We start from the raw sequence: 7102 nt of genomic DNA on the forward strand, positions 1-7102 counted from the left end.
CTAGACACTGGAAGCATAAAATATAAAGAAGACGTTATTCTCATCCTCAAAACACTCCAAGTCTTGCAGAAGGAAATGGACCCATAAACCGATAACTAAAATATAATGTAAAATTATTACTGTGGAATAAGTAATAAACAAAAGAATATATATATGTATATATACACACACACATATACTCACACACAATTGTATTTGTGTATATATGTGAGAATATATATAAAGAATCAACTTTTGGGGTACCTGGGTGGCTCAGTCAGTTAAGCATCCAACTCTTGATATCAGCGCAGGTCATGATCTCAGGGCCAGCAGACTGAACCCCGAGTCTGGTGCCATGCTCAATGGGAAGTATGTCTGAGATTCTCTCTCCCTCTGCCCTTCCCCTGCTCATGTGCACACACACACTCTCTCTCTCTCTTTTCCTCTCTAAAATAAATAAATATTTTTAAAAAGAAGAATCAATTTTTCATTTTTTTTAAAGATTTTATTCACTTATTCATGAGAGACACAGAGAGTGAGGCAGAGACATAGGCAGAGGGAGAAGCAGGCTCCCTGCAGGGAGCCCGATGTGGGACTCGATCCCAGGACCCCAGGATCACGCTCTGAACCGAAGGCAGACGCTTAACCACTGAGCCACCCAGTGGTTAAGAGTCAACTTTTAAATTCTATTGATATCTTCATTTAAAAAAGGGAAAAACTGCAGGGGAGGAAAATAAATATCTCTTCTTCTCTCATTAAATTATTTCATCTTCTGATCTATCAGATGTAACCATTTCTATTTTTTTAATGGGCCTAAAAAGCTCTATATTATTCCAAACATGGCACTTTCTAATAAGTTCTCCTATTCTAAGATCACAGTTGCCTCTGGGTTAGGTAGTTGGAAGATTATACCCATTTTACAGATGAGACCACAAACCACAGAGGTGAACTGGAGTTTGGGAATGAAAGCAATTCAAGATTGAAATATGCCTAATTCTGCTCTACTCTGAGTTTCCCTAGAAAAGAATAGTAAGGAGAAAAACCAAAATCCTGTGAGTCCAGACTCTGTGAGCTGTGAGAACAGATTACCTCCCTCTGCCAGGATAGACCATCAAACCAATCTCACCCAGCCTGACTTCTGTTAAATGCCCCCTGCCACCCTAGGTTTTAAATTATTTAAATAATTAACAGGCTCTATAGATGTAATGCTGTGAATGGCCTTGTGATCTGGGAAGACAGTTACACCTTTGGAGATCTTTAGCAAATAAACTGAAAACTCGGCTGTGTGAATTTTCTCTCTGCCATAATTAGCAGCAGATGGACGACTTTCACGGAGCCACCTGTCAGCAGGAAGACTCTCCTTACAGTTTCTAGTTTCTAGAAGGAGCGGGATTAAAATAGACCAGTGCCGTTTGCTTCAAGTACTCTTAAGGGTCCCAGATGTAATCGGATCTGCCAGAGACTGACAGGATTCAAGAGGCAGCCACTCCTCATGGTGCTGGCTCACCTGTGAGGCATGAGGCAAGAATAAGGTAGAACATTATTTCTCAGCAAGTTTGGGCAGCCAATCATTTCCGAAAACTTGGAGAGCAAGCCGGGAGCCAGCCTGTGCTGAAACGTTCCATTTTACTAACCTTTTTATCCAATTTGGAAATACAAATAGAGCTCTCAGGGTGTAATTAGCAGCAATGACTCTTAATACCTGCTTTCCAAATTTGACCTTAATGGACATTCATTAAAATGGGCTCTGACTTCATAGCCGCGTTAGCAGAAAATGGAAAAGTCCATCTATCACTGTCAGTTCCCATTTTCTGCGTAATCATTCCTGGAAGAAAGAGGCCTGCGAGTGTTCAGAGGGGTGGTGGATGTAGCTGAAGAGGAACTGCAAAGGGCATCGCCAAGAGCTGGCACTTGAGTTTCCCTAAAGATCACCTGCGCCTTCAGAGAGGTGTGGCCCAGAGTACTGGCCTGAAGACTGGGACCTGGGTGCTAGTTTCTGCTCCACTTTGGCTTTGCTGTGTGAGCTGAGGGGAGTCACTGCAGAAGACTCTGCTTTTATCACATCCATTCTTTTTTTAAAAGGATGATAATGTCATGCCTACTGCATAGGTTTTGTGAGGATCAACTGGAATCATGTACGTAAAAATGCCTTGAAAAGTATAAATTGCTATGTAATTGCAAAGATTGTTCTTTTTCCCTTAAAAAAAAAAAAAGAAAGAACCACAGCATCAGTGACAAAAGATGCAAGCTGTAAAACAAACATAGGTTTTGATACGTCCACTAGGAATATGTACTGTTCCTATTTTGCAGCAGAGATTTGGGGTAGTTTCCTTGTGCCAGATTGCAGGGAAGAAGGCATTTGTTCAAGACAGGTGAGGAGGAAGGCAAGGTGGCTCCTGGCTGAAGTCTTCAGGAGTCTGATGGGGCACATGTGCTCTTCCTGAGAGTGTAGCTAAGAGGAGATGCCAGACCTGGGCACCGGAACACCCAGTGGTACCTAAGTGACTGAAGGAAGGAGAAGAGCAACAGGCCAGGAATCAGAAGATGGGGGGACTCTCCCATCTCTGGCAGTCAGTCATTCACTGTCACTTCCCAGCCTATGACTTTATGACTTCCTGATGTAAACTGAAATCAACAGCAGATGCCTTGTGGGACAGGGATAGGGCTAAGGACAGGAGGGAAATTAAGGAAGTTGAAGGCAAGTTGGTTTGTATTTTAAACAGGCCCCAGCAGAGGATACTGGAGGCAGATACTGACAAGTGGCCTCATAGAGACTCAATTCTTTAGCCCACAGACTTGCTAACTCCTTGTGCCAATAAAGAATAAGGTCCACAAGGACAAAAAAAAGAGTCTGAGAGAAGTAAATGTTGGATGGATTAAAGAGAAAACAACTCTACACAGTGGGTGGTCCAGCGAGGCAGCTAAAATACTGAAGAGTAGGTCCAGCATCTAAATTCACGTAAAAATCTCCACGGTAGATTTTTCATACAATTTAATTTAGATAACTGAAGAGCCATCTGTTCTCAGCCATGCTGCCTGAACCTTATCTGATGTAGATTTGTTAGAAGCTTCTGACCCCTCTATAGCCTCTCCAAACTCAGTGTTGGCCTCATTCACTGAGCACTGGTTATATATCAGGCCCTGTACCTAGTGTTTTCATAAACTTCACTGACTTTAATCTTCTTAAGGAAACCATAAGGAAAGTATTTATGGCTCCACTTTTACACAGGAGGAAACTGGAGCTCATAGAAGTAACTTAACCAGAACCAAGATTCAGAATTTAGACCTAGCTACCCTGGATTGCAATCTAATTCTTTTTCCGTCACTGCACAGGTAATTCCAGCAAACCTGGTTTTCACTTCAAAACGGCCAATTTTACAGCAAAGTTATTTCTTGCATTTGCTGAAATGTCATGGTTTTTGTCAGTTGCTTGGTCATTGTACATATTTCAATGAAGCTTTCTGTCATTTAAAGGCAATATTATTTGAGAGACACCCGAGCCATCTGGGCGGCTCAGTTGGTTAAGTGTCTGACTCTTGGTTTCAGCTCAGGTCATGATCTCAGAGTCATGGGTTTGAATCCTGCATTGGGCCCCATACGAGGCAGGGAGTCTGCTTGAAGGTCTTCTCCCTCTGCCCTTCTCCCAATTTACTCTGTCTCTAAAATTAATAAATAATTTTTTTTAAAAAAGACAATAGTATTTTTAAGTACCTTGGTCATCTGATGCTCCACTGATCATTGTTGCATACCCAGAACTTAGCATGAAAGGGAAAACTCATGTTTGATAAATGAATGCTTAATGGGAAGAAAATAGGACTAGGATGTTGTCCAGTCACCTGGCATGGGACCTGGGTGTGAGGCTGAGAAGAACCAGGACACAGGTACATTCTCACAGCTGGCCACCTGCAAGGCCCTTAGAGGGTTTGCTGAAGCTGTGCTCTGGACTTCTGGCCCCTCTGTGCCAGGTCAGAGAAAAACAGAAAGCATCACATTGCCAGGACACAGAGCTGAACTCAGGCAAAGCCCCTCATTTGCTTCATGTCAGTTCTTGGGAACAGTCCTTCCCAACTCCTTATGATGGAGCCTGTGTCCTTAACTGACAGCATTTTTGTTCCTGGTGTAAAAATAGCTGAACTTGACATACTGTGCTCATTTGAGTTTAATGACAACTTCAGTTTACAGAAGGATAGTGCCAAGTCCAGGCTCAAACATCTTTGTTTGTATAATGGCAGCATCTAAATGATGCCAAACACAGTCCTGAATCCTGTCCCTTAACTGATTAGATTTGTTGTTGTGGAAGAAAAGAAGGAAGCAGCATTTACTAAATACCTACCATGGGTCAGAAAATTCACATGCATTTTCTCATGTAATCCTGCAAGGGAGACATTCTTGTCCTCATTTTAAGGAGGAGAAAACAGGAGACCGGGAAGGGTGATCTAGCTAGACCAAGATCACTTGTCTCTGAGTGGTGAATGTGGAATTCAAACCCAGCTTGAACACCACAGCAGAGGTTTCTTCCAAATTCCAAGATGCCTCCACGACTCAGATGCCAAAAGAGAACCCAGATGTGATGAGGAGGGATTCAGGAAGGCTGAACTGAGGAAGAACAGGAGAAATAGAAGGTTCCCATAGATCATGGAGATACTATGGTCAAGTTCAGAACCAGGAGCTGTGCAGAATTGGTCAGGGTTCTGTGCTAACAAAGGTGTTATAGGGGAACGGCCAAAATACTCTCACACTTAGTTTACTTATTAAGGGATGTGACAGAGATGATGGTGTTCAGGCTTTCTCTACTTCTCTCCCTCCCCCAACTACTAGGGACAAAACCTCTTTTTTCAACATGGGAAAGTAGATGAGGAGCTTCAGTATCTATAGTGCTTATAGCTAGGTTGATGTTTCCCTAGGAAAGTAGAAAGGCTTCTGCTCCTTCATGTCTGGCTGGCCCCTGTATCATTTGCTACCTCTGAATCTGAAATCAGTAGCCCTGATTCAAGGCCCAGTTTCAGCTCCACCCCCAGAGGGAGATGAGGGTAAGAACAAATGACAGAAGGACTGAAGAAAATGGGGGTGGTACTTTAATCCCAGGCTGTTTTGATCAATGGAGAGAAGTCAAGGCACCAAAGGCTTAAGCTGGGCAGATAGCACATATGATGGCTTCAGTCTCAAGCAGGGTCTATGGTAAGATGCCATTACTTTAGGATAAGAGATGTGTATTCCGTATGCTCCCACGGCACACCACTTCATCATCCCTTCCCTTTTCATCTAATGCAAGGCCAATTTGCTTTCCTGAAGTAAGGGAAGGGGGAGTTTGTCCCTACTTAGAAGGTGTCACCTCTGCACTTTCTTGTTTCCTGCTCCTCAGAAAGTCACGGGCAAAACTGATCCAGACTTTGAAATGACATCACATTGTGTCTGCCACTGTGGTTTCAGCCAACTCAGATCTGTGTGTTGGCAATTTGAAGAAGAAAAGAAAAAGAAAAAGGAAAAAAGATGAGGTCTTGAAAAGCTGGTCAGCTACTTTCCTCCAAATCACATCTGAAGGAAATTGAGATGAGGCATTACCTTGTCACTGGCCTTTTGCCAAGAGAAACTGACTGAGGGAGCAAATCAGGCATCTCCACAGAGGCCTTGCTCCAGTGGGCATGCTCTCTGCCTCTGAGTGCTAAAGACTCTTTGTTCAGAAACAGCATTCTCTGAGAAGATGCCTCCCGTGGACTTCCTGGAGTTTCAGGGGATTGTCCTGCCCAAGAGTGGATCTCCCTTCTAGAGCTCCAAGGGTGTCCTCTGCCGAGCTGTGAGAGCTGATTATTTATCCATAAAACATGAGATTTGTGGAGAGGGTGGTAAAGAGGCAGAACAGGGAAGAGAGGGAAGGCTGGTGAAAGGGAGCATAAATAGTTAATTTGATGATGATTTAGAATGACTCTGGTTGCTGTTTGAGATAAAAAAGCTGCAGTGAGTTCAGAAAATACTAAAATAGGGCCTCATACAGGCATTTCATTTAGATTTAATAAGACTGATTATTAAGAGCATATTTCATGACGATTAAGAATTCTGACAGTCTCCCATCCACCAACTTTAATGTGCACCACAAAAATTAAAATACTTATTTATACAACTAAAGTGCTAATAAGTTCATTTTGAGAAATTCTCTGAACTTGCACAGGCTTTAACTTTTTATAGGGGAAGGAATAAGACTCTGAGATAGTGGGATCTAGAAACCAGAGAGAAACTTGGGAGAACTGCAGTGAGAGCCCCTGCCTCTACCTCAGTTATCAAAACAGCCCAGCCCCCTATCTCCCTCCGTGACCTGATAAACACACATGTGCGCACACACACACACACACATGCACAGTATTGAACACTACTTGTGCTTACTGGCTGCTGCCTTATTTCCTTGACTTTCTCTAGCCTCTCATGACTGAGGACACTGTTGCACATACCCCCAGTCCATTCCTTTGCCTCTAACCTGCTCTTGGGCTGATCTTATTTTGAAGCAAGAACCCAAATAGCCCACTCCTTACTTTAGGAAACTCCTAGATGGTTTCTGCATGCCCAAGCTCATGGGCCTCTTCTTTCGCAAGAAGCCTGGCTTGCTGCCTCCACTATTCCACATATGAGGCACAAGCTGTGAGGTCCAGGGAAGCTCTTATGCATAGCCTTTGGCCATCTCCACTGTGAGCTTGGGCTACAGAAGTGGCCTTTGCCTCAATCCCCACTCAGTGGTCCAGCTGGCTTCCTTGACTAATTCCCTGCTTGAAGCTCTACCCTCAACCCAGCTCTACTTTCTGACATCTACCCCCTCCTAGGTGCTGACTCAGTGTCCCCTAGCACTCCTAGGCACTGACTGAGCCCTGCCAGACAGGGGCAGATTTGTACCCATATGCTTAGGCAGGGACTCAAGGGAGGGACACTAAACTCATGGCCCAAGATAAAATGAACTCATGCTCCAGTGAAATGAAGAGAAATTCCTAAACCTCTCTGAGTCCCAAATCCTCCTTTAAAAAATGGTGCCCAACTCATGAGCCTGTTGTGAGGCTCAAACAAGATAATGACACTAAAAATTATGTTTAGCACAGAGCCTCTGATATAGTAAGGCCTCAATAAATGGTACCTGTTAATA

Source organism: Canis lupus, chromosome 30 (assembly GCF_011100685.1).
Source record: "Canis lupus familiaris isolate Mischka breed German Shepherd chromosome 30, alternate assembly UU_Cfam_GSD_1.0, whole genome shotgun sequence".
Lineage (NCBI taxonomy): Eukaryota > Metazoa > Chordata > Mammalia > Carnivora > Canidae > Canis > Canis lupus.